Source organism: Zalophus californianus, chromosome 1 (assembly GCF_009762305.2).
Source record: "Zalophus californianus isolate mZalCal1 chromosome 1, mZalCal1.pri.v2, whole genome shotgun sequence".
NCBI classification, from domain to species: Eukaryota; Metazoa; Chordata; class Mammalia; order Carnivora; family Otariidae; genus Zalophus; species Zalophus californianus.
The window spans coordinates 69,657,678-69,685,449 of record NC_045595.1 but is presented as its reverse complement, the minus strand read 5'-3'; the positions used below and the strand labels follow the sequence as shown (position 1 = coordinate 69,685,449).

The 27,772-nt window shown below is 38.3% G+C and overlaps 1 protein-coding gene and 1 pseudogene across 6 annotated transcripts in view; both read left to right on the top strand.

Moving 5' to 3' along the window:
- ULK4 (unc-51 like kinase 4) overlaps positions 1-27,772 on the top strand; it is a 604,302-nt gene that overhangs the window by 429,909 nt on the left and 146,621 nt on the right. The window lies entirely within an intron of this gene.
- On the top strand, positions 3,587-4,860 carry LOC113917715 (annotated as a pseudogene).

Genomic DNA, 27,772 nt, shown 5'->3' with positions numbered 1-27,772 from the left:
TGCAGAATCCATTATAGGTAAAAGTTCTGGGACACTCTTTTTCACATCTATCTTACAGACCAGGTTTTGGTATTTGCCACATTCTTAGATTTGCTTTCTTTTAATAGGTAAATTTATTCCAATTGGATTTATTGTTAAACTTCTCTTTGATCTTAATTTTATTCTTATTTTATATTTTCTTTCTAAATATTTTTTAATATTAACTGTAAGGTTTAATGTACCAAAAAAACTTTCAACAGAACAAAGGAAATTCTACAATGATAAGGAATAAAATTCACAGGAGAACATAATAACTATGAACCTTTTTGTGTCGAATTTTAGAGCATAGAACTATATAAACAAAGGACCAAAAACACTCAGGAGGAAATCCAAAAAACACAGTAGTATTGAGAGATTTAACTCCTCTTTCTCATTGCTTTACAGACAAAGTAGATAAAAATAATGATGTAGAGCAGGGGTCGATAAACTATGGCCTGTGGGCTAACTCTAGCCCACTGCCTATTTGTAAAGTTTTTTATTTTTTTATTTTATTATTTAAAAGATTATTTATTTGAGAGGGAGAGAGTGTACGCTCCGAGGGGCAGAGGGAGATGGGGAGAGAGAAAATCTCCAGCAGACTCCCCACTGAGCACAGAGCCTGTCGCAGGGCTGATCCCAGCACCCTGAGATCATGACCTGAGCTGAAGTCAAGAGTCGATGCTCAAGCAACTGAGCCACCCAGGTGCCCCCTACCCCCACACTGCCTATTTTTGTAAATAAATTGAATATAGCCACACAGACCCTTTGTTTACATATTGTCTGTGGCTGCTTTTGTTCCTTGATAAGAGTTGAGGAGTTACAACACAGACCTTATAGCTCACAAGTCTATAGTATTTACTATCTGGCTCTTCACAGAAAAAGTTTGCTGACCCCTATATGAAGGGTATAAATATTTTAATAAGATTGTACCCTGAAAACAGAAACTAATTTTTCAGTTTTCAGAAACATCTTTAAAAAGTGGGCCATGCGGGGTGCCTGGGTGGCTCAGTCATTAAGCGTCTGCCTTTGGCTTAGGTCATGATACCGGGGTCCTGGGATCGAGCCCCACATCAGGCTCCCTGCTCAGCGGAGAGCCTGCTTCTCCCTCTCCCACTCCCCCTGCTTGTGTTCCCTCTCTCGCTGTCTCTCTCTCTGTCAAATAAATAAATAAAAAGTCTAAAAAAAAAAAAAAGTGGGCCATGCATTATGTTAAAAGGACATCAAAAAATTCCAGTAAGTTGGAATTGTATAGTCCACATTCTTTAAGCACAATACAGTTAAACTAGAAGGAAAAATAAGAATAGAAGATGCACTGTTAGCCAATACAATCCATGACAGTAATCAAAGAATAAGTTTTCATTGTGATTATTTCAGTCTGGGTCCAATCAGAAGGGAGAAACCACACAGTGATTTAAATAGGAGAATTTTAATGTAAAACATCATTAGCCTTGAAAAAAGAGTAACCATAAGATTTACAAAGAACTCTCTAAGGTACCTTAAGTACCTTAGAGAGAGTACTCAAGGAAGGACAGACTTGATCGGGGGCACCCCTGTGCTGGGGCTGTGGGTCAGACCTTATTGGGGAAGGCAACCCACGGGACAGTGGACAAGTTTGCTGGGGTTCCTGGTCCAGAAGGGGTGCACTGTCCCCAGGAAAGCCACTGGAGGTGGGAGGACTGGGGTGCCCAGTATTCATAGAGAGAGGACCACAGGAAACAAAGCTATGCAAAAGGCAGATGAGTAGGGGGAGTCAGGTGGCCAGTGTATATGGGAGGGCTGGAGGGCACAGTGTCCCTTGGGGAGGGCAACAGGACCATAATCACAGGTCAGGCTAAGGCTGAGGGTTGCTGAGGTGGCCACACATTCTGGGCCCATGGTTAGGTCGGATCTCCACCAGATGCCTCACATTCATGCCTCTGACTGACAGAAGCAGCAGGAGAGCCTCTTCTTCCTGCACTGGGTCATCTGAGAGATTTTCCCCAGCTCTTTGAGACTCTGAACTCTTGTTACTAGTAACTTGATCACACTCATGTTCTAGTATATGGCCAGACGTCTGCCTAACCTGTGTGAGCTGTGTTGTATGTATACAATATTGATCACCACAGTCACTGGTTTTAAAAATGGCCTGTGACAAGAACACTGCAATATATCTTCCCTGGAAAAGATTAACACACACTTATAGCTGTGTATAAAGTGAAGAAAAATAGTAATAAGGCAATTTAGGACCTAAACTAGAGCACATACAGACCAAAGATAAATTTTATAGTGGTTGTTAAAAAATGTAATAGGTTACAGAATGAGGTGCTGGAATTGCTTTCCCATAGGGAGAAATAAACAGACTTGCAGTTTTCATCTGACTTGGGTAATTTTGGAGGTATTTCGCCTAAAGGTAGGTGGATGAACTTGTTAGCTTTTGAGGTTCTTTCCAGATTATGGTCCTACGAAAGAAAACATATCCTTAAGAGAAGAGAAAACCTGTCAACCCCTAATTTATGCCCTATATTTTTACTATACACTGTAGTAGAATCATAGTGGAAGGTAGATAAAAGACAGTGATTCTTAGTCTGTTTTGAATGTAAACTGCTTTAAGAATCTGAGGGTTCTAGATTCTCTTCCCAGAAAAATGTGTAGACTCACATATATGCCAGGTTCTGTGCACAGTTCACAGTTTCAGGAAGATCTTTGTTTTGTTTTGTTTTGTTTTTTCAATTAGCCAACATGTAGTACATCGTTTTTGATGTAGTGTTCAATAATTCATCAGTTGCATACAACACCCAGTGCTCATCACATCACATGCCCTCTTTAATGCCCATCACCCAGTTACCCCATCCCCCCACCCACCTACCCTCCAGCAACCCTCAGTTTGTTTCCCAGAGTCAAGAGTCTGTCATGGTTTGTCCCCCTCTCTGATTTCTTCCCATTCAGTTTCAGGGGGATCTTTGAACCCTCAGTTGGAACATAGTATAAGATCTGGCTAATAAAGGTATAACCAATTGACCGTGTCTCCTGAAAAAAAAAAAATAAAGCAAGGTAATTGTTTGAATTAAATATTTTATTTAAGAAGAGGAAATGAGAAGCTATGCTGTACATCCTACATGAGTTTTATAACTAGATAAAGTTGCTATAAGAAATTATGCTACAGCCTCCTTCTTCTTCAATTAAAATAGGCATTTTCAAACTTAAGAGATCATTGTTTTTAAAAAATTTTCCTTCATTTTGCCTGAGATGCAGTATGTAGCTTGGTTTATATGTTTCACGTTAACCATGCCTTCCTTGGCCATTGAGCAGATGACCTTCTGCAGTCAGGTTGGGATGGCAGTCTGCACCGAACATCAGAATGTGAGCTCCCTCCTGTGCTAGATGAGTAGGGACCTGAGCCATCTCCCGAGCAGTTAATGATTCTGCCAGTAACAACATTTAAGCCAATATCAACATGATACTTACCAGTTCATGTTTCTGACGTCACTGTGCAATTTAAAAAATTGTGCCCCACTAAGTATAGGGGGAAAAGTTTCTTTTTTTCAGTTTCTAATTTTTCTCAAGAAATAACCAAGTAGGCCTGCCCGCCATGGCCGACAAGGAAGCAGCCTTTGATGACGCAGTAGAAGAACATGTGATCAACAGAGAGTACAAAATATGGAAAAAGAACACCCTTTTCTTTACGATTTGGTGATGACCCAATGCTCTGGAGTGGCCTAGCCTAACTGCACAGTGGCTTCCAGATGTAACCAGACTGGAAGGGAAAGACTTCAGCATTCATCGACTTGTCCTGGGAACACACACGTCAGATGAACAAAACCATCTTGTGATAGCCAGTGTGCAGCTCCCTAACGACGATGCTCAGTTTGATGCCTCACACTACGACAGTGAGAAAGGAGAATTTGGAGGTTTTGGCTCAGTTAGTGGAAAAATTGAAATAGAAATCAAGATCAACCATGAAGGAGAAGTAAACCGGGCACGTTATATGCTCCAGAACCCTTGCATCGTTGCAACAAAGACTCCATCCAGTGATGTTCTTGTTTTTGACTATACAAAACATCCTTCCAAACCAGACCCTTCTGGAGAGTGCAACCCAGACTTGCGTCTTCGTGGACATCAGAAGGAAGGCTATGGACTTTCTTGGAACCCAAGTCTCAGTGGGCACTTACTTAGTGCTTCAGACGACCATACCATCTGCCTCTGGGACATCAGTGCTGTTCCAAAGAAAGGAAAAATGGTGAATGCGAAGACCATCTTTACAGGACATACAGCAGTAGTAGAAGATGTTTCCTGTCATTTGCTCCATGAGTCTCTGGGTCAGTTGCTGATGATCAGAAACTTATGATCTGGGATACTCGTTCAAACAATACTTCCAAACCAAGCCACTCAGTTGATCCTCACAATGCTGAAGTGAACTGCCTATCTGTCAATCCTTATAGCAAGTTCATTCTGGCCACAGGATCAGCTGACAAGACTGTTGCCTTGTGGGATCTGAGAAATCTGAAACTTAAGTTGCATTCCTTTGAATCACATAAGGATGAAATATTCCAGGTTCAGTGGTCGCCTCACAATGAGACTATTTTGACTTCCAGTGGTACTGATCGCAGACTGAATGTCTGGGATTTAAGTAAAATTGGAGAGGAACAATCCCCAGAAGATGCAGAAGATGGGCCACCAGAATTGTTGTTTATTCATGGTGGTCACACTGCCAAGATATCTGATTTCTCCTGGAATCCCAGTGAACCTTGGGTGATTTGTTCTGTATCAGAAGACAGTATCATGCAAGTGTGGCAAATGGCAGAGAACATTTATAATGATGAAGATCCTGAAGGAAGCGTGGATCCAGAAGGACAAGGGTCCTAGATATGTCTGCACTTCTTGTGATTTTAGACTCACCTTTTTTTCCCTCTCAACCCTGAAATTGATTTAACACTGGTTTTGAGACACAGACTTTGTTTGGCTATCCCTCTATGATAGGTACCATCAACAATGTTATTAGCCCAAACAGAGGGTGTTTTCTAAATATTAACTGGGGGACTTGATTCAGTAAAGCTACAGACTTAATATTTAAATTTTCCTTAGGAATTTTCTAGTAACAAAGGTCTCAAGTAGCCACAGAAAGGGGAATATTATGTGTGGTTATTTTTCTTCTTAGGCTATATCCCCAAGTTTTTCAGACTCCTTTAAGTAAAGGCTAAAGTAAGGAAGGAGTAGAGCCAAGTGAGGTAGGTGTCTGAGCCATGAAGTATAAATACCACAAGATGTCATTTTTACTCAGGAAATGGGGGAGATTCAAGTCATAAATTCCTATTCTAAAATTTTCCCACCTGACTTTCCAGGATGCACATTTTCCTATGTAGACCAGTCTCCTCTCAGTTTCTTCAGTTAAGTCAAAACCATGTGTTCCTCTATCCCCCATATATTTTTGCTTGTTAGTGTATTTCTTGAGCTGTTTTCATATTTCTTTCCTTTCTGTGAAATGGTTTTTTAAAAAACTTGGGACCACCAAGTTGTAAAGATGTTTATGTTTTTACCTGACAGTTATACCACAGGTAGACTGTCCAGTTGAGTTGAGAAGAGTGAATTGATAGCTTGTATTTGTTTTTAAAATTAAATTAATCCTGGATAAGAAAAAAAAAAAAAGAAAGAACCAAGTAGATTTTTCTCTTTAAACAGAAATGGACTTGGACTTGTCTGTTCTTTCTCTTCATAGTCAGTGGTCTGAAATCTAAATGATAGTTTATGGTGATTATGGTTTATGGTGTTGGAGGCCAGAAGTACTGAGTAGTCCAGTTGCAGGTCAAACCCAAGAGGTTGGGCATCTTGATAGTTCTCTACTAAGCAGCTGCTCTAAGGAGTTACTGCCCCATTTAATAGGGATATCCCTCTTTCCAGTTAACCACTGCCCGTCTGTCTGCTGGGCATTTCCACTGGATGCACCATAAACACCTCAGATACTACAGGGTTAAAACAAACCCATAATCACCTCCTTAAAACTGTTTCTCTTCTTACGTCCTGTGTCAGAGAATGAAATTCATTTCCCTGCAGTTGCCCATCAAGAATGCAGGCATCATCTTGCCCTCTTTTCCTGTGCCATCCTGCCCTATTCTGTCAAGCCACCAAAACTCATCACAGACTGTCCTTTCTCTTCATTCCCATGGACGGTGTCATGAAGACCACCACCATCTTGTGCTTGCAGGGTCCCGGGGGCCTCTCTCAAGGCCTGCTCTTGCCCTGCCCACTCTCTTCTGCACAGTGGAAGCATCATGCTTTCTCTAAAATGCAAGACTCATCTTGTCACTCATTGACTTCAAACCTTTCAATGATCCCCCATTATTCATGGATAATCTCTAACTTAACAGATTTACAGAACCATGTATGATCTGACATTTAGTTTCTAGCCTTGTCTCTTGACTCTCTTTGTCCTACTCTGTGTTTTGTACCCCAGCTTTTTTCAGTTCTTTAAATGTACTTTGATTTCCCTGTCTAGAACATGCTCCTCCTCCTTCTACTTGACTGTTCCTCAGCTTTCAGCTCTTGACTTAGATATCCCTTCTTCAGCTTTACTTTTGGGTCTGGTGCAGAGGAGGGATTTGATGAATATTTGTGTAGGAAAGCAAGCTAATTGTTAACAAATGCAGTATATTTTCTGCCTTTCCTTATTCTAACCAAGAACAGACCACGTCTGGTAGGACATAGATTTAAGGACAAATTTATCCAGAGAGTTCGTCTGTACCATTGCTGTCCTGCCCTGGCTAAGCCAGCCCCTCCTACGGGCTGGTAATGATATGGCTCACTAGCTTGCTTGCTTTAAAACCGCATCATCTGGATTCCTCTCTAGAGGTTGACCTCTTTTTGGCAGGAGTTATCCTGACCTTCACTGGGCAGCCTATATTCCTGAAATAACCCATACTCTGCCTTAGATTGACAGGAAAGAATACAAAAGGGCAGGTAGCATTGCCCAGGACTTCTGTTTTTGGAAAATTGCTGTACTTATAGTAACTGCAAAATATAAAAACCCAGCCCTAGAATCCCCACAGCAGTGGTGAGCATAAAAGCCTCTGAGCCATCAAAATAGAGGCCACGGCATCATTACCTTTTCTAACACGAGACCCCCCCCAGGTTTCTGACGTTCAGTATTTGAACTTGGGTACTGTGGGAAAGACTCCCAAAACTGCAGGTGTGTTTTCTGCCATTAATTCTTATACCTTTATCTTGAAGTGTACATCCTACATGAGTTTTATAACTAGATAAAGTTGCTATAAGAAATTATGCTACAGCCACCTTCTCCTTCAATTAAAATAGGCATTTTCAAACTTAACAAGAGATCATTGTTTTTAAAAATTTTTCTTCATTTTGCCTGAGATGTAGTATGTAGGTTGGTTTATATGTTTCGCGTTAACCACGTCTTCCTTGGCCATTGAGCAGATGACCTTCTGCGGTCAGGTTGGGATGGCAGTCTGCACCGAACATCAGAATGTAAGCAGTTGGTTGCAATATAATGATACAGTTTTTTTTTTTTTTTAAGATTTATTTATTTATTTTAGAGAGAGAGCAGGGAGGGTCAGAGGGAGAGAGAAAGAGAATCCTCAAGCAGACTCCCCACTGAGCGTGGAGCCCAACTCGGGGCTCGATCCCAGAATGCTGAGATCATGACCTGAGTTGGTCACTTAACCAACTGAGCCACCCAGGCGCCCCATGATAGGTTTTTTAATAGCATTTGGTGGTTGTTCAGAGCTGCTAGTGCTAAGTTGAATAGGCAAGCATTCCCTTATGTGGTAAAGTGTGACTGGTGTCAGAAAGCAACCCCTCTAGAAAATCATTCTCACCCATTGATAACCCAAATTCCCATACTCTTTTTTTTTTCCCCAAAGATTTTATTTATTTATTTGACAGAGACAGAGATAGTGAGAGCAGGAACACAAGCAGCGGGAGTGGGAGAGGGAGAAGCAGGCCTCCCCCTGAGAAGGGAGCCCGACATGGGACTCGATCCCAGGGCCCTGGGATTATGACCTGAGCCGAAGGCAGACACTTAACGACTGAGCCACCCAGGCACCCCCAAATTCCCATACTCTTATTGCCCTCTTTACAAGCCTTCTTTTAAATAATAATGCTTTAACGTGAAAGCAAGTCACTTGTTTCACAAAACAAGACCAGGGCAGCGGGACAGATCATAGAAGAGAATGAAGAAGTGGGAGTTTGAGGGATAAAGAACTGACTATGGAACTGTGAAACATGGGTCATGCCAAAATCAAAGTCTAGTTAAAGATTTTTGGTGTGGGCTTTCTTCTCTGTTTCCAGTACACTTATCTTGCCTTAAAAAAAGAAAAGAAGGTTAATAATTAAGAGTTGAGTCTTTTATGTGCATCATTGAGGAAAGTGAATGTTAGTAATTGGACTCTTATAACCAGCTCTAAAAGTTATTAGAACCAGCTAAAAACACATCAGAATTGTGGTGTGATTTTATATTTATACATCTCACTTATGTAACAAATGGACAGGAGGGCAATAACAGCCTGGGGTTTTTGGAGTTCCACACTCGTTCATTTTTGAGACAGTGTCTGTAAAGAGGTGCTAAATAGAAAGAGGTCATATAAATCACCTAGAAATAGACAGGTATCCCAAGAGAAAAGTGGGCAAAGGACTTGAGTGGACAACTTACAACAACAAAAGTGCAAATGTCCAATGTTAATTTCACTGGACACATTTAAGCATGCTATGAATAATGGAAAATTAATTTTTAAAAATGCAACACAACCCTCAAAGTTGGAAGCTGACTTTGGAGACAAGAAGAGGTAAATAAAAATATACCTAGGTCTGTATCAAAAGCCTTCAAATTATTTATATCCTTTAATGTAGTCATTCCACATCTAGAAAATTTATGCATAGGAAATAATCATAGAAGTACTGAATGATCTGTGTAAGCATATGTTCTCACAACATTATCTCTAGTATCGAACACTTTGGCAATAACCTATATGTTCTCAGTTGGAAATTAATTTCCATTCTTAGGGTAGAAGTCCGTTGTGCTATTAAATATCATATTTCCCAAGCATATATAACAGTGTAGGAAAATATATATAACATAAGGCTAAATAAAATATCAGCATATATATTCATTGTAGAATGATGCTAATTTAAAATGTAAAAATTTTAAAGTATATATAATAAAAAATATGTATGTATCTAAAATGTACATGTATTTTAAGTTAGCATCATTTTTATAATTATTGTATATAATGGTGCTCCCACAGAGGCAATCCTTACTTTCACAGGGCTTTAATATGGACAGATTTCAGCCAGATAACCCCAGTCCCCCAGAACATGGTTCAGATTTCAGTTACCATGTTGTATTCACTGGGGGTAATTGCATGAAGTACAAACTTTGCTATTAGCTCTTCAGTGAACAAATCACTATGTAAATAATAGGCGTGCATCATCACCAGTAATCAATCATGCACTTACATGAAAATCTGTCAGCAGTTGGTTGCTTTGCATTTATCATTTAGTTCACACACAGACAGCAAAGCATGTAGCTATGTTTCTTCTTTGTCTGCTAGTGGTAAATCCACATAGCATTTTACAAAAACTGATCATTGAAAGGGAATTGCGCAACAAAGACAAAAGAGTAACAAAGAAGCTAAAAGCAATAATTTTGGAAGGGAAATTTGAATCTAATATAAATGGAGTTGCAGAAGAAACAGCAGACTTTAGGAATGTTGACAGTGGTGCCACTTAAGAGGTTCTAAGTAGGCAGCCAGAGGAACTTAGTGGAAGTGAAATCATCTACGTAAAAAAGGGAAGTTTTTTTTTTTTTTTAAGAAAAGAATGAAGTCTCAGAGGAAGCAATGTAGGCAAAAAACAAAGCAAAACAAAACAAATGCAAACCAAACCAAAACAAAAAAGCCTAATCCAAAACAAAAAACCCTTTACACTAAAGGAATTCTGGGAGGTATTTTCCAACCGTGCAGGCACAAAGGATAAAATGCTGGGAGCTGAGCCAGAGTTAGAAAGGGAGTAAGACAGTTGTCCAAGGCATAGAAAAGATGCTCTCTCTGTACGGTGAGTTAACATGAGAAAAAAGCAGCAAGCACTCCTCAAACTACCCTTTTTTTTGTTTTAATTTTTAATTTTTTTCAGAGAGCCGGGGTGGGGGGTGTGGTTGGTAGTGCTGGAGGGGCAGAGGGCAAAGGAGAGAGAGAATCCCAAGCAGGCTCTGTGCCCGTGGCAGAGCCCGTCCAGGGCTCAGTCCCACGACCCAAGCTGAAACCAAGCGTCAGACGCTCAATTGACTGAGCCACTCAGGCACCCCAAACTACTCTTGATAACTCTTTTTTCAGAAAAACAAAACAAAAAGACTTTAATTCTCGATGTTTCTAATGTTCTGGATTACAGGAATAAATATTAGATTTACTGTTTATTCTTTTGCACATTTATCAGGACACATCTGTAATTGATATTGAGAGCTTTTAGTGTTTTGATAACAAATTTGAAAGGTTATGGAATAGGTGCAATTTCCCCATTCATTAAGATCATTTTGCATGGTTAAAGTTGGCACAGTCATTTTTATGGTTGCCTGCTGAGTAGGTAGATAGGTAGAGTAGGTAGATAGGACAGATGTATTCCACAGTGCCTGCAGTGGTTAACTTGGGGTGGTAAAAGTACATATGATTTCTGTTTTTGTAACACCCATCTGTATATTTCAGATTTTATAAAGTGAACATTTATTACTTTTATAATCATAAAAGGTTTTAAGTCCACATTTCTACCTTTTGTAATCCCATTTTACTCAGCAAAAACAAATTTATAATACTGAATTTCTACCTTCTCTGTCCTTTCCCAGATTCCTACTACCTTTTGGTGAATGAGTGACATCCCTTTTCCATCAGCCAACAGGTGGTCTACTTTAGGCTTTTTAAAAATCCCACTGCCAAGTTTCCCCCCACTCTTTATCTCCCATAATGTCCTCTGGACAACTTTTCTTTCATTGAAATGTCTAGCAGCAATTTCAGCTGTAAACCTGCAGCCTCCTGACAATAAATTCTTGAATTACAGAGATCCAGAGTATACTCCTCAGAAAACATACAGTGTCTCCAATATATCTTCATAAACATCACACATAAGATCAAGGAACAGCCACAAACTTGCAAATCCACCACAGAATAAAATATAGCAAATCCTGTGATAGGCTTATAGGTGCCATCGAGCCCTGTGGAGGGAAAAACCCAACTACATGAGTTGGGCCAAGGAGGAAAGGCTGGATGAATTTTTTCTAATTTTTTTTTGACTGTGGTAAAATAAATGTAAAACTTGCCATGTGAACCCTTTTTTAGTATACAGTTCACTGTTATTAATATATTCATGATGTTGTACAACCATCACCACTGTTCATTTCCATAACGTTTTTCATCTTGTGAAACTGCAACTCTGTACCTATTAAATAAACATTAACTCCCTATTCCCTTTTACCCCAGCCCCTGGCAACCACCATTCTACTTCCTGTCTCTATGATTTCACTACTATAAGTACCTCACATAAACGGAGTCATACAGTATTTGTTGTTTTGTGACTGGCTTATTTCACTTAGCAGTGTCCTCAAGGTTCATCCATGTAGTTTGTGTCAGAATTTCTGTGTTTTTTAAGGCTAAATAATACTCTGTTCTATGTATGTACCACATTTTGCTTATCCATTCATCTGTCAGTGGTCAGTTGGGTTCCTTCCAACTTTTAGTTGTTGTGGAAGATGCTGTGAACATGGATGTATCTTTTTGAGACCCTGCTTTCAGTTCTTTTGAATATATGCCCAGAAATGGAATTGCTAGATCCTCTGATAATTCTATTTTCAATTTTTTGAAGAACCACTGTTCTGTTTTCCATGATGGCCTTCCTATTTTACATTCCCATCAACAGTGTGCAAGTGTTCAAATTTCTCTATATCCAAACTGATAACTTGTTATTTTCTTTTTTGTTGATAGTAGGCATCCTAATGGATGTAAGGTGATATCTCATTATAGTTGTGATTTGCATTCCCTAATTATTAGTCATATTGAGCATCTTTTCATGTGTGGATTGTCACTTGCATGTCTTCTTTTTAGAAGTATCTATTCAAGTTTTTTGCCATTTTTTAATTTTAATTTTAATTTTTTATTTTTTTAAGAATGATTTTTTTTTAAAGATTTTATTTATTTGACAGAGACAGAGATAGTGAGAGCACGAACACAAGCAGGGAGAGTGGGAGAGGGAGAAGCAGGCTCCCCGCTGAGCAGGAAGCCCGATGTGGGACTCGATTCTAGGACCCTGGGATCATGACCTGAGCCGAAGGCAGATGCTTAATGACTGAACCACTCAGGCGCCCTTGCCATTTTTTTAATCAGGTTTTTTTGTTGTTGAATTTTAAGAACTCACTATATATTCTGGATATTGATCCATTTTAAATATGTTACTTGAAAACATTTTCTCCCATTCTGTAGGTTGCTTTGTATTGATATGAGTCTGTTCATGTAAAAAAAAAACTGTATTGATAATATCTTTTGATGCACAAAATTTTCATGAAGTCCAATGTGCCTGTGCAATTTTTTCACTTGTTGCTTGTGCCTTTGGTGTCATATTCAAGAAATTGTTGCCAAATCCAATGTCATGAAGCTTTTGTCCAATGTTTCCTCTAAGAATTTTATAGTTTTAGGTCTTACATTTAGGTCTTTAATCCATTTGGTCTAATTTTTATATGGTGTTAGTTCCATCTTCATTCATTTGAAAGTGGATACCAGTTTTCTCAGCACCATTTGCTGGAAAGACTGTCCTTTTTCCATAGGATATTCTTGGCGCCCTTGTCAAAAATCATTTGACCATATATATGGGAGGGTTTATTTCTGGCCTCTGTATTCTATATTCTGTTGGTCTATATGTCAGTCAGTCTTTATGCCAGGACCACAATGATTTAATTACTATAGTTTTATAGTAAGTTTTTAAAATCAAGAAGTCTGAGTCATCCAGTTTTGTTTTTCTTTTTCAAGATTGTTTTGGCTATTTAGAGTGATTTGAGATTGCATATGAATTTTTAGATGGGGTTTTCTATTTCTAGAGAAAACATCATTGGGATTTTGATAGGGATTGCACTGACTCTGTAGTTTGCTTTGGGTAGTACTGTAGTGTATTCCATTGATAATTTTTGTATTTTGAGCCATTCTTGCATCCCAGGAACAAATCCCACTTGTTCGAGGTATATAATACTTTTAATATGCTGCATAATTAGGTTTGCTAGTATTTTTTAAAGGATTTTTGCATCAGTGTTTATCAGGGATATTGATCTGTGGTTTTCTTGTAGTGTCTTTCTCTGGCTTTGGTATCAGGATGATCCTGGCCTCTCAGAACAAGTTGGGAAATGTTTCCTTCAATTTTGGGGAAAAGTTTGAAAAAGAACCCCTTTAGCATTGCTGTGTCTCATAAGTTTGGGTATATTGTGTTTTCATTTTCCTTCATCTCTAAGTATTTTCTACCTTCCCTTATGATTTCTTCTTTGATCCATTGGTTGTTTAAGAATGTGTTATTTAATTTCCATAAACTTATGGATGTCTTAGTTTTTGTATTGTCACTGATTTCTAATTTAATCCTGTTGTTGGAAGGATATTTTGCATGATACCTATCACTAAATCTACTGAGATTTAGGACATTTCTCTTTTGCTCTCTGTCTTTGGCCTTTGAAACTTTGAGCATTGTGTGTCTCCCTGTGGGTTTTTTTTTTTTTTTTTTTTTTAAGATCATTTTTCTTGGAGTTGAGTGAGCTTCCTGGATGTTTATGTTCAGGTCTTTCACCAAATTTGGGAAGTGTTCAACCAGTCTTTCTTCAAATATTCTGTCTGCCCCTCTCCCTCTCTCTCTCCTCTTTCTCAAACTTTCACAATGTATGTCGGTCCATTAGATGGTGTCCTAAAGGTCTCTTAGGCTTTGTTCACTTTTCTTCAATCTATTTCTTTCTGTTCCCCAGACTCAGTAATTTTCATTTTCCTATCTTAATGTTCGCTGATTCTTTTCTCATGTTCCAGTATGCCTTTGAATCTCTCTAGTGTATTTTCCAGTTCATTTATTGTACTTTTTATCTCCATACTTTGTTTTTAGGTTTTTCTTTTTATTTATGTTTACATTTTGTTCATGCACTGTTTTCTTGACTTTCTACACAACTCCCTTTAGTACTTTTAGAGCATATTTAAGATAGTTGCTTTAAAGTTTTTGTCTAGTACATTTACCATCAGGTTTTTTTCAGAGACAGTTTCTGTTGATTTACTTTTCTCTTTTGAATGGGCCGTGATTACCTGTTTCTTTGTATGCCTTGATATTTTTTAAAAAATTTTTGTTGAAAACTGGACATTTGACTCTAATAAAGGTAACTCTGCAAATCAGATTTTCCCACTTCCCCAGGACTTGCTATTTTTTTCTTGTTTTGTTTATTTACCTAGGTTTTTTTTTTTTTTATTGTAGGGTGTCCTTGTTCTGAGGATCAGTCTGCTGTGTAAACGCAAGGCCTTTCCAGGTCTTTTCTGAGTGTGTGCCTTTCCCTGGGCTCATGTAGTTACTTTCTAATTTTTCCAATACATGTAGCTGCTTTTTAATGTCTCATTCCCCAAAGACGAAAAACAGAAAAATGCGGTGGGGTGAGGGGAGGTGAGGGGGCAGGATGCTGTCTCTTTAAATCTGGAAGTCACTTTATCCAGAGGGAGAGACACTTGCAACAATGAGGGAGGTACAACAAGAGTGGCTGCCTGCCTTTTTGTCTGCACCTGTGATCAGAAGCAGCCATCAGTGATTGAAGAACAGATTCTTGATATTTGGAGGACTGCGTCCTTTTTGTCTACCCTAGCTCCTGTAAACTTTGTGTAAGCTGCCCCCAAAACACATGAATAGCTGCCTGCCATGGGGGTTGAGGTGGGGAATGGGCAGCTACTACTGTGCTAAGAGCTGAAATTGACCAAAATCAACCTCAATTTACTACCCAAGCCTTCTCCTGGAAGTTGTAAGCCTTCAGTAGGTTCCAGAATTCTGAAGCAGTTACATCAGACAGATTTTGCCACTGCAGTTGTTGTCTATGTGGGGAGACAGATTCCTGGTGCTTCTTATTCTTCTTCAAACCCCCCAGGGCTTTTTGAATTTTGTTCGAAGAGTGGATGACGGTATGCCAAGCAGATATAATGGGGATGGGTGAAGGACTGAAGGGTTGTACACTCCAGATAGAAAATATACTCATAGGCATAAAAGATCATTTGAAGTTTGGGTCTCTGAAGGTAATGGTGGGATTGGAACTCAGGATTTTTTCCAATGTAGTGATGAGAAATGTACTTTGAAAAATTGTCAAGGACAGATAGTGAAAAACATGTAAGCCTTTTCACTAAGTGTAAATCTTAACAGTGTCACTTTATTTTTCTAAGTCAAATGAAATCTGGCATTATCAATGGATGTGAAAATTAGTGGTTAAAAGTATAATGAGAAATAAGAAATAAAACCCAAATTACCTCTCCACAAGATAATTACAAAAGAAAAAATTGTGATTTTTTTATAGTGCAGAAAACTGATAGCTACCACCCCAACAAGCGATCAAAGTTAATATCACAAGTGATAAGCTGATTGACATCCTGTGCCTACTGGTATAAGGCACTAAAAAGTGTACAACATCACCTCCTGGTATTCCTGGGAAAAACGCATTACCAAGATTTAATCATGAGGAAGCATCAGTCAAACCAAAGTGTCCTACATACTAACTGGCCAGTACTTTTCAAAAGTGTCTAGGTCATTAAAATCCAAGAAAGACTAGATGGACTATCACAAATTGTAGGAGACTGAGGAGGCATGACAGCTAAATCCTATCTGAATCCCAGATTGGATCCTGGACCAGAAAAGGACATTAGTGGAAAAACAGGCAAAACTTGAATAAGGTCTGTAAATTAGTTAATAGTAATGTCTCAATGTTAAATTGTTGTTTGTTGTAACTATACTATGGCTCCATAAGATGTTACTATTTAGGACAGTAAAGTGAACTCATTTTTACTACTTGTTGAAGCTCATTTGAGTCCAAAATTATATCAAAATGAAAGGTGAAAAATTAAGGACTTTAAGAAAGGAAGGAATCTGGCTCTGATATGCCATTCACTCCTTTTAGTACAAAAGTCTTAGTCCTTCTCTCTGGATTGATTTTCCCCCATCAATTTTTTTTTAGATTTTACTTAGTATTTATTTATTTTTTGAATAGAGAGAGAGAGACAGCGAGAGAGGGAACACAAGCTCGGGGAATGGAAGAGGGAGAAGCAGGATTCCTGTTGAGCAGGGAGCTTGATGCAGGGCTCGATGCAGGGCTCGATGCCAGGACTCTGGGATCATGACCTGAGCCAAAGGCAGACTCTTAATGACTGAGCCACCCAGGCGCCCCATCCCCCATTGAATTCTTGAAGGTTATCTTATTTCCCAAGACTGTGGCACTTGGAGTTCAGGGTCCATAGCACTTAGGCCCTACCTCCTGATGGTCACTTATAAACCTGCCTTGTATGGCCTACCCATTGTTTTCCAGTTGTAAATCTTTTTGTAGATTGGCCACTTCCCTGTCTCTCAATGATTCAAGCTTTCTACGTCACAGAAACCCAGCTCCTGGGTTATACTGAAGAATCTACAGGAAACTAAGGCATCATTTCTTCTAATGTGGGTCATCCAACACAGCTGTATTTAGTCTCATTCTATTGTAGTAATAGTGCATTTGGGAAAAATTTTAAACAAGAGTATGCTATCAGATTGTTGTTTTACGCTGAAGACTGAGTTGAGGTGAAGCTGAGAGGAGGAATAGAACAAGGTGACCAGAGTGCCCAGGACAGAATGTTGCAGAGGGAGAGAATCCCAGAGATCTCCAGAGGGTTTCTCTCAGTTATTCAGCAGAGTATGTGTATATGAGGAAATAACCCAAGGCCAGCAATGAAACAGCCCAGAAGGATTAGAGAATAGAGCCAGTTATTCACACAAGGCCTAAAATAGTTCTTTTTCCCACCAGACAGAATGGAAACAATTCTTTTTTTTTTTTAAGATTTTATTTATTTATTTGACAGAGAGAGACACAGTGAGAGAGGGAACACAAGCAGGGGGAGTGGGAGAGGGAGAAGCAGGCTTCCCGCTGAGCAGGGTGCCTGATGCGGGGCTCAATCCCAGGACCCTGGGATCATGACCTGAGCCGAAGGCAGATGCTTAATGACTGAGCCACCCAGGCGCCCCTGGAAACAATTCTTAATTCATGGAGCATTGGAAAGGACACTCAGGAAGATCTTGCTTCAGTAGTGGGGAATAATTAGTCCTAGACTGAGCACTGCTCCAGACCCACCTAACACATCATAAAGACAGGATCTGAAAGGATCAAACTGTTTCCAGTTAACTGCCTCCCAGGAAAAAATCCTCATGACTATTTTTAGGAATACACATATATCAAGCACTCAACAAGGTTAAATTCACAGTTCCTAGCATCTCTCTAAAGGATAATTTGACCATTTAAACTACAATAATAGCTATGTGTATTGTGAGGTTTATAAAAGCATGTGTGGTGGGGAAGAGCAAGATGGCGGAAGAGTAGGAGCCCTGGATTTTGTCTGGTCTCAGGAATACAGCTGAATAGGGATCAAACCATTCTGAACACCTATGAATTCAACAGGATATCAAAGAAAAGAATAGCAGCAACTCTCTGAACAGAAAAACGACCGCTTCCTGGAAGGTCTCTTCTGATTTGTTTAGTGTATATTTTTCTGGGGTCGTTGTTACCCTGTTAGCATTTTGTTCTCTCATTCATTTATTCTCCTCTGGACAAAATGACAAGACGAAAAAATCAGCTCAAAAAAAGAACAAGAGGCAGTATCGTCTGCCAGGGACCTAATCAATACGGACATTAGTAAGATATCAGAACTAGAGTTCAGAATGACGGTAATAAGGATACTAGCTACTAGCTGGGCTTGAAAAAAGCATGGAAGCTATGAGAGAAACCCTTTCTGGAGAAATAAAAGAACTAAAATCTAACCAAGTTGAAATCAAAAAGTCTATTAATGAGGTGCAATCAAAAATGGAGGCTCTAACTGCTAGGATAAATGAGGCAGAAGAGAGAATTAGTGATATAGAAGACCAAAGGATGGAAAATAAGGAAGCTGAGAGAAAGAGAGATAAACAACTACTGGATCATGAGGAAAGAATTCGAGAAATAAGCGATACCATAAGACAAAGAAATATTAGAATAATTGGGATCTCAGAAGAAGAAGAAAGAGAGAGAAGGGCAGAAGGTATATTGGAGCAAATGATAGCAGAGAACTTACCTAATGTGGGGAAGGAAACAGGCATCAAAATCCAGGAGGCACAGAGAATCCCTCCTCAAAAATCAATAAAAATAGGTCAACACCCTGACATCTAATAGTAAAACTTACAAGTCTCAGAGACAAATGGAAAATCCTGAAAGCAGCTCAGGAGAAGAGATCTGTAACCTACATGGGTAGAAACATTAGATTGGCAACAGACCTATCCACAGAGACCTGGCAGGCCAGAAAGGACTGCCATGATATATTTAGAGCACTAAATGAGAAAAATATGCAGCCAAGAATACTATATCCAGCTAGGCTGTCATTGAAAATAGAAGGAGAGATAAAAAGCTTCCAGGCCAAACAGAAAGTAAAGGAATTTGCAAACACAAAACCAGCCCTACAAGTAATATTGAAAAGGGTCCTCTAAGAAAAGAGAGAGCCTAAAAGCAACATAGACCAGAAAGGAACACAGACAATATACAGTAACAGTGACCTTACAGGCATTACAATGGCACTAAATTCATACCTTTCAATAGTTACCCTGAATGTAAATGGGCTAAATGCCCCAATCAAAAGACACAGGCTATCAGATTGGATAAAAAAACAAGACCCATCAATATGCTGTCTATGAGAGACTCATTTTAGACCCAAAGACACCCCCAGATTGAAAGTGAGGGGGTGGAAAACCATTTACCATGCTAATGGACACCAAAAGAAAGCTGGGGTGGCAATCCTTATATCAGACAAATCAAAGACTGTAATAAGAGATGAGGAGGGACACTATATCCTACTTAAAGGGTCTATCCAACAAGAAGATCTAACAATTGTAAATATCTTTGCCCCTAATGTGGGAGCTGCCAATTATATAAGCCAATTAACAAAAGCAAAGAAACACATCAACAACAATACATAATAGTGGGGGACTTTAACGCTCCCCTGACTGAAATGGATGGATCATCTAAAGCAAAAGATCAACAAGGAAATAAAGACTTTAAATGACACACTGGACCAACTAGACTTCACAGATCTATTGAGAATATTCCATCCCAAAGCAACAGAATACACATTCTTCTCTAGTGCCCGTGGAACAATCTCCAGAATAGATCACATCCTAGGTCACAAATCAGGTCTCCACCGGTACCAAAGGGTTGGGATCATTCCCTGCATATTTTCAGACCACAATGCTTTGAAACTAGAACTCAATCACAAGAGGAAAGTCAGAAAGAACTCAAATACATGGAGGCTAAAGAGCATCCTACTAAAGAATGAATGGGTCAACCAGGAAATTAAAGAAGAATTAAAAAAATTCATGGAAACCAATGAAAATGAAAACACAACTGTTCAAAATCTTTCGGATGCAGCAAAGGCAGTCCTAAGAGGAAAGTATATAGCAATACAAGCCTTTCTCAAGAAACAAGAAAGGTCTCAAATACACAACCTAACCCTACACCTAAAGGAGCTGGAGAAAGAACAGCAAATAAAGCCTAAACCCAGCATGAGAAGAGAAATAATAAAGATCAGAGCAGAAATCAATGAAATAGAAACCAAAAGAACAGTAGAACAGATCAACGAAACTAGGAGCTGGTTCTTTGAAAGAATTAATAAGATTGATAAACCCCTGGCCAGACTTATCAAAAAGAAAAGAAAAATGACCCAAATCAACAAAATCATGAATGAAAGAGGAGAGATCACAACCAACACCAAAAAAATACAATTATAAGAACATATTATGAGCAACTGTATGCCAGCAAATAAGATAATCTGGAAGAAATGGATGCATTCCTAGAGATGTCTCAACCCCCAAAACTGAACCAGGAAGAAATAGAAAACCTGAACAGACCTATAAGCACTAAGGAAATTGAAGCAGTCATCCAAAATCTCCCAACAAACAAGAGCCCAGGGCCAGATGGCTTCCTAGGGGAATTCTACCAAACATTTCAAGAAGAATTAATATCTATTCTTCTGAAACTCTTCCAAAAAATAGAAATGGAGGGAAAACTTCCAAACTCATTTTATGAGGCCACCATTACCTTGATCCCCAAACCAGACAAAGACCCCATCAAAAAGGAGAATTACAGACCAATATCCCTGATGAACATGGATGCAAAAATTCTCACTAAAATACTAGCCAATAGGATCCAACAGTACATTAAAAGGATTATTCACCACAACCAAGTGGGATTTATTCCTTGGCTGCAAGGTTTGTTCAACATCTGCAAATCAATCAATTTGGTACAATACATTAATAAAAGAAAGAACAAGAACTGTATGATCCTCTCAATAGGTGCCAAAAAAGCATTTGACAAAGTACAGCATCCTTTCTTGATCAAAACTCTTCAGAGTATAGGGATAGAGGGTACATACCTCAATATCATAAAAGCCATCTATGAAAAACCCACAGCGAATATCATTCTCAATGGGGAAAAACTGAGAGATTTCCCCCTAAGGTCAGGAACACAGCACGGATGTCCACTATCACCACTGCTATTTAACATAGTACTAGAAGTCCTAACCACGGCAATCAGACAACAAAAAGAAATCAAAGGCATCCAAATCGGCAAAGAGGAAGTCAAACTCTCACTCTTTGCAGATGATATGATACTTTATGTGGAAAACCCAAAAGACTCCACCCCAAAACTGCTAGAACTCATACAGAAATTCAGTAAAGCGGCAGGATATAAAATCAATGCACAGAAATCAGTGGCATTCCTATACACCAACAAGACAGAAGAAAGAGAAATTAAGGAGTCGATCCCATTTACAATTGCACCCAAAACTAAGATACCTAGGAATAAATCTAACCAAAGAGGCAAAGGATCTGTACTCAGAAAACTATAAAATACTCATGAAAGAAATTGAGGAAGACACAAAGAAATGGAAAAATGTTCCATGCTTATGGATTGGAAGAACAAATATTGTGAAGATGTCAATGCCACCTAGAGCAATCTACACATTTAATGCCATCCCTATCAAAATACCATCCACTTTTTTCAAAGAAATGGAATAATCCTAAAATTTGTATGGAACCAGAAAAGACCCTGAATAGCCAGAGGGATATTGAAAAAGAAAAGCAAAGCTGGCAGCATCAAAATTCCGGACTTCCAGCTCTATTACAAACCTATTACAATCATCAAGACAGTATGGTACTGGCACTAAAACAGACACGTAGATCAATGGAACAGAATAGAGAGCCCAGAAATGGACCCTCAACTCTGTGGTCAACTCATCTTCGACAAAGCAGAAAAGAATGTCCAATGGAAAAAAGACAGTGTCTTCAACAAATGGTGTTGGGAAAATTGGACAACCACATGCAGAAGAATGAAACTGGACCATTTCCTTACACCACACACACAAATAGACTCAAAATGGTTGAAAGACCCAAATGTCAGACAGCAGTCCGTCACAATCCTAAAGGAGAACACAGACAGCTACCTCTTCGACCTCAGCCACAGCAACTTCTTCCTAGAAACATCGCCAAAGGCAAGGGAAGCAAGGGCAAAAATGAACTATTGGAACTTCATCAAGCTTTTGCACAGCAAAAGAAACAGTCCACAAAACCAAAAGACAACCGACAGAATGGGAGAAGATATTTATAAATGACATATCAGATAAAGGGCTAGTATCGAAAATCTATAAAGAACTTATCAAACTCAACACCCAAAGAACAAATGATGCAGTCGAGAAATGGGCAGAAGACATGAACAGACATTTTTCCAAAGAGGATATCCAAATGGCCAACAGACATGTGAAAAAGTGCTCAACATCGCTCAGCATCAGGGAAATCTAAATCAAAACGTCATTGAGATACCACCTCACACCAGTCAGAGTGGCTAAAATTAACAAGTCAGGAAACGACAGATGTTGGCGGGGATGCAGAGAAAGGGGAACCCTCCTACACTGTTGGTGGGAATGCAAGCTGGTGCAGCCACTCTGGAAAACAGTATGGAGGTTCCTCAAACAGTTGAAAATAGAGCTACCATATGATCCAGCAATTGCACTACTGGGTATTTACCCCAAAGATACAAATGTAGGGATCCGAAGGGGTACGTGCACCCCGATGTTTATAGCAGCAATGTCCACAATAGCCAAACTATGGAAAGATCCAAGATGTCCATAGACAGATGAATGGATAAAGAAGATGTGGTTTATATATACAATGGAATATTATGCAGCCATCAAAAGGAATGAAATCTTGCCATTTGCAACAACGTGGATGGAACTGGAGGGTATTATGCTGAGCGAAATAAGTCAATCAGAGAAAGACGTGTATCATATGATCTCACTGATATGAGGAATTCTTAATCTCACGAAACAAACTGAGGGTTGCTGGAGTGGTGGCAGGTGTGTGGCATGGGGTGGCTGGGTGATAGACACTGGGGAGGTTATATGCTATGGTGAGCACTGTGAATTGTGTAAGACTGTTGAATCATAGACCTGTACCTCTGAAACAAATAATACATTATATGTTAAGAAAAAAAAAGATAGCAGGAAGGGGAAATTGGAGGGGGAGACAAACCATGAGACTGTGGACTCTGAGAAACAAACTGAGTGTTCTAGAGGGGAGGGGGGTTGGATTATGGGTTAGCCTGGTGATGGGTATTAAGGAGGGCACGTATTGAATGGAGCACTGGGCGTTACACGGAAACAATGAATCATGGAACACTACACCAAAAACTAATGATGTAATGTATGATGATTAACTTAACATAAGAAAAATTTTAAAAAAGCGTGTGTGTATGTACAATGTAAAATCTGGAAGGGAAAAAGTGGAATTATACTATTATAAGATTCTTATACTAATGTTAAATGGTGTAATATCACTTGAGATTAGACTGTGTTATGTTAAAGATGATACTATTAAACCCCAAAGTAGCCACTGCACAAAACAAATAGTTATAACTAATAACCAAGGAGATGAATGGAATAATAAACAGTTCATCAAAAAGAAGACAGAAAAAAGAGAAAAAAAGAACAAAAGCTTCTGGAACAAATAGAAAACAAATGGCAAGTAGGTATACTTAAACCTAACAATATCAACAATCACATAAAATGTGAACAGTCTAAATACCTCAATTATAAGGCAAAAAATGTCTTATTGGGTCAAAAACCAAGACCCAACTCTATACTGCCTATAAGAAACTTATTGTACATATAATGACACAAGTAGTTTGAAAGAAAAAGAATGGAAGATGTGCCAGACTAATAGTAGTTGAGAGAAGTCTGTAATGATATCTAATAATTAAATATTAGACAAAGTAGATTTGAGATCAAAGAATATTACTAGGGATGATAAAGAAGGTCATTTCCTAATGATAAAGTGATCAGTTAATCAAGTAGACATAATAATCCTAAATATACCAAATAAAACAAAAAAATGTCAAGTGCAAGCATGAAAAGATAAATTCAGTTTTCATCAGAGATTTCAATACCCCTCGCTTGATAATTGATAGAAGAAGCTGAAAGAAAAGTATAAAGAAAATGGCATACTTGATCAACACTATCATTCAATGTGACCTGATTGACATTCCTTGAACACCCATCCAAAGAAGAAAACAGATTCTTTCAGGTGCTGACTGAGAATTTTAGCAAGATAGATTATATTCTGAGCCATAAAGCAGGTCTCAATAAATTAAAAATTATTCAGGTCATTTAAAATATATTCTCCCATCATAATGGAGTTAAATTAGAAATCAATAAGAGATACTTGGAATATTCAAAAATATTTGGAACTCACATATTTCTAAATAATCTTGGATCAAATTAAAAATAAAAAATGAAATTAAAAAGTATTTTGAAGTAAATGAAAATGAAAACACTATGATATCAATTATTTGGATGCTGTTAAAATGGCATTTAGAGGGAGGGAAGTTTATTGGCATAACATTTATGTTAGAAAATAAGGGTTTCAAATCATTGAGCTCAGCTTCTACCTTAGGAGATTAGAATAAGAAGAGCAAATGAAACCAAAAATAAGCCGAAGAAAGGAAATAATTATGATCAAAGTAGTAATCAATGAAATAGGAAACAGGAAAATGGTAGAGAAAAATATGTAAAACCAAAATCCACTTCTTTGAGAAGATCAACAAAATTGCTAAACCCATTGCCAGACTGGTCAGGGAGAAATGAAAGAAGACGCAAATTGCCCAGATCAGGAATGAGAGAAATGTGGAAAAATATCACCACAAATTTTACAAATATTAAAAGGTAAATAAGAGAATATTATGAACAGCTTTATGCTAATTTCAGCAACTTAGATGAAATTGACAAATTCCTTGAGAGATCCAAACTTGATAGATCACTTGAAGAAAGAAAGAAAGAAAGAAGGAAAGAAAGAAAGAAAACATGGATAGCTCTGTATCTATTAAGGAAATTGAACTTTTAGTTAAAAATATTTCCATAGGGAGGACTCCAGACTCGGATGGCTTTAGTAGGAAATTCAAGTAAACATTTAATACGAAATTCCAATTTAAATGAACTTTCCCTGAAAATTGAAAAGGAGATACTATTTCCCATTCTAAGAGGCTAGCATTACCCAATACCAAAATTCATACAAAAGCATTACAAGAAAAGAAAAACTACCAGTCAATATACGTCATTAACATGTAAAAATTCTAAGTAAAATTTTAGAACATTGAATCCAACAAATATATTAAAAGGATAATGCATCATGATCAACTAAGATTTATCCTAGTAACACAAAGATTGGTTAAAAACAATAAAGTATACTGCATTTGCAAGCTAAGAAGAAGAACCATATAATCATGTTAATAGATGCAGAAACATCTGTGAAAAACTAACATTTGATATCATACTTGGTGGTATCATACTTGATGGTGAAAGCCTTAATGCTTTCTTCCTAAGATCAGGAACACAGAGATACCTACTTTTATAGCTTCCACTTGCCATTGTATTGTAGGTTCTAGCCAGCGCAATAAGGCAAGAAAAATAAATAATCTTTTAGATTGGAAAGGCTAAAGTAAAACTGTCTCTGTTCCCAGATGGCTTGATTATCTTTGTCAAAAAAAATCCAATGAAATCTAAAAAGTAGCTACTAGAAATAACAGAATTTAGCAGTGTTGCAGGAAACATTAGATCAATATACAGAAATCTATTTTATTTCTGACAATAGATGATTGGAAATTTAAATAAAAATTATACTATTTACAATAGCAGAAAAATATGAAATTCTTAGGAATGAATCTGACAAAAGACATGAAAATCCAAAAACATTGCTTAGAGAAATTAAAGAATTTATAAATAAATGGAGATATACCTTGTTCATGAGTGGCAGACTGAATATTGTTAAGAATCCAGTTCTCCCCAAATTGATTCGTGAACTCAATGCAATTTCAATCAAACTCCCATCAGCCTTTTTTATAGAAATGGATCACTTGGTTCTGAAGTTTACATGTAATACAAAGGACATTTATATAGTCAGAACAACTTTGAAAAAGAACAAAGTTGGAGGGTTAACACTAACTAATTTTATAGTAAGTCTTTACTGTGAAGCTACTGTAATCAAAATTGGGTCAGATATTGGTGAAAAGATACCTTTGAAGGTTGTGGATATATGTATGTTCATTATCTTGATTGCTATACACTTTAAGTATGTGTGGTTTATTGTATGTCAAATATACTTCAAGAAAATCGTTAAAAATAGGAAGTCATTCCTTTATTATTTTCATTACATTCTGAGTCAGGTTACCTGGTAGTTACTGTGTTTGGTGGTTCTCTTTTTCCATTTCAGGCTTCCTTCCTACTCAGTCTTATCAAGAGTGGGAGTTATTTGTGTTTTGTGGTGCTGTTACTTCTTTTCTGCACCAACTCCTCCCTATCTAGTGGTACTACAGTTACCTCGACTCTTCCTTGGGTCCCTCAATTCAGAAACAGATATGAAGCTCAAATTTCTGTCTCATGGTGAAACTGGGGTTTATCACAGATCCAGGCACTGAGCCTGCAGGGCATTTGGCTCAGGTTCTGTTGCTGTTGTTTTCAACAATAGAGGAACTTTCTTTATTAGCTAGAGCCCCAAAGCTGGAGCAGCTTCTTCAGCCTCTTTTTGTGGACAGGAAACCCCAACCCCCATTTCATACTCCGGATCTGGCTTTTGTCCTCGGTCTATGTGGGGTGGTGGTCCCACTTACACTGTAGAGCCCATCTCCTGGTTGCTTCTTCTCACTGTTTTTGAGTCTCAGGCTTCTGTGTGTTTGTTCTATTTGTGGTCCATAGAGATATTAATCTGTATCTTTAAATTTTTTTTTCTTATTTTCATTATAATGGAGGTATTGGTGCAAATTTTGAAGTCACATACTATCTTGATTGGAAGTCACAGGTCTGTTTAGTTTCCAGCCTTATCCCTGGCACTTTTCAAAGTGCTAAGCCATTGCAAGCTCTTAATAAATAATTGTGGGATGCATGAATAAGATATAGTGAGTGCCAAAACAAAATTATACTGTGAGCTGAGTTATGTCATACTGAATATATGTTTGTATAAAGTGCACAAAAAGAAATGGTGGTGGATTGATTTATATCAAGGGTTTAACAGGATATTAGTCAACAATTTTTTGCTTTTTAAAAAAATGCCTTTCTGAAAGAAGAAGATAGTAGGAAGGGAAAAATGAAGGGGGGAAAATCGGAGGGGGACACTAACCATGAGAGACTTTGGACTCTGAGAAACAAACTGAGGGTTCTAGAGGGGAGGGGGCTGGGGGGATGGGTTAGCCTGGTGATGGGTATTAAAGAGGGCACGTTCTGTGTGGAGCACTGGGTGTTATGCACAAACAATGAATCATGGAACACTACATCAAAAACTAATGATGTATTGAATGGTGACTAACATAACATCAAAAAAAAGAAAAAAACTAATGATGTAATGTATGGTGATTAACACAACATAATAAATTTTTTAAAAAATGCCTTTCTGTGCTGTCTCCTTCCCACTCTGTTGTTGTTACAATAAACATGAACTCTGAATACACAGTAGTTATTTGACATTGGAAAAACCAAAATAGTGATCCTGACTCTTAAGTCCTCCAAAGTTGAGGCACTGCCACCCCCACCCTCCCATTCCCTATTCCCAAACCTCAAGTCATGTTTGTACATGATTTTCTGTTACCTTTCTCTTCCTTCTCTTCCTTATCTTCCTCCAGGACCTAACTCTCAGGTACTCTAAAAGGACGAAAAGGTTTTGAAGAAGTAAACAGAATCTCTCCTTCATATCCCTTCAAGAAGTCATTCCATCTGCTTGATACTGTTTGAAATTCCTTTAGTTAGGATAAGAAATCAAAGTGTTAGGCTTGGATTGCCTCCTTGGGAAAGCTAACAAACTAATATGTCTGCATTTCTGGCAAATCAGTGATGACATTCAGATTTTTTTCTATTTTTGTTTGGGGTGTGGGTGATAAAACAGGAAGGCTAAATGGTCATGAGGTGGGGCAGGGATGCTTTTAAGAGGGCGCAGGACAATTGACATT